The 1,418-nt window shown below is 45.6% G+C and overlaps 1 pseudogene; it reads left to right on the top strand.

The window, feature by feature from the left end:
- The first annotated feature begins 252 nt into the window (after positions 1-252).
- Positions 253-952, top strand: LOC127664549 (triosephosphate isomerase-like; annotated as a pseudogene).
- The last annotated feature ends 466 nt before the right edge of the window (positions 953-1,418 follow it).

The raw sequence follows: 1,418 nt of genomic DNA, 5'->3' as shown, positions 1-1,418 counted from the left end.
GTGGATAGAACCTGGAAGCTGGAGATCAAGGATTTAATGAGTCCATTAATTACTCTGTCCCATTTAAACTAGTCTTTTCTTTAACTTGTGGAAACATTTAAACATACATTTAAACTTCACATATATTTTGTTATTTTATTGTATAGCTTGTGTTTCCGAGACTAGACTGACAATGAATGGAGAGTAGTTAAAATAAATCATAACATTCTTATCAACAGTTCAGTGGTAATGACTTATACTGTAAGTAGAGGAATGGCACCATTCAGGAAATTCTTCATGGGGGCAACTGGACGATGAACGATAGGAAGAAGTGCCCAGGAGAACTCATCTGTACCCAGAACACTGCCAAGGACTGGCAGACAGCAAGGTAGTTTGCACACATCCCATTCCCTACATTGACTTCTCTAGGCAATCAAGATTGCTGTGGCAACGCAGAACTGGTACAGAGTGACCAGTGGGGCCTTCACTGGGGAGATCAGGTCCGGCATGATCAACGAGACTTAGGACTCACGTGGGTAGTGTTGGGACACTCAGAGATAAGGCACATCTTTGGGGAGTCAGAGGGTAGAAAGTAGCCTGTGCAGTGATTGCCTGCAATGAGGAGTAGCTAGGTGAAAGGAAAGCTGACATCACCAAGACAGTTGTTTTCAAGAAAACCAAGATCACCAGAGGTAATGTGAAGGACTGAAACAAAGGTATCCTGGCCTATGAACCATGTGGGCCATTGTTATTGTCAAGACTGCAACACTTCAACAGGCCCAGGAAGTACTTGAGAAGTGATGGGGATGGTTGGATTCCAATCACTGACATAGTGGCCTAGAGCACCCACATCACTTATGTGACTGGAGCAGCCTGCAAAGAGTTAGCAAGCCAGCCTGATGTGGACAGCCTGCTCCTGGGTGGTGCATCTCTCAAGCATGAATTGGTAGACATCGTCAATGACAAACACTAAGCACCACCCGATTGCCCTACTCACATGCTAAGTCAGGTGCAGGTTACCCAGAAGCTTAGTAACTTCTCCCACCAGTCACATGCTTCTGAAGATGTCATCTGCCCTATTTTGGGGCCCAATCCACATTGTACCTTCCTGAACCTTTTATAAGTCCCTATAATGGTTGTGACATCCCAACTTCCTCCCCTCCATGACAGGTTGTTGATAAGGCCAATCTATGTCTTGTTGTCTTGCTTGGAGTCAGGAAGTATCTCTATAGGCTTTGGTTCCTATCAGGAGTTCAGCTCAGTGAATGCGGTGCAGATTTCTGTGTGTGTTCTTTTGTGACTGGGTTACCTCACTCAGGATGTCTTCAGGTTCCATCCATTTGCCTGTGAATTTCATGTCTGCTGACAAATACAGAGGCAGAGGCCTACAGCCAAACATTGGCCTGTGTGTGGGGTCCCCAATGGAGGAGTTGAAGGGA

This window comes from Apodemus sylvaticus, chromosome 14, assembly GCF_947179515.1.
Source record: "Apodemus sylvaticus chromosome 14, mApoSyl1.1, whole genome shotgun sequence".
Classification (NCBI taxonomy): domain Eukaryota; kingdom Metazoa; phylum Chordata; class Mammalia; order Rodentia; family Muridae; genus Apodemus; species Apodemus sylvaticus.
Note: the sequence above shows the minus strand (reverse complement) of the source record. Positions and strands in the feature narration are given on the sequence as shown.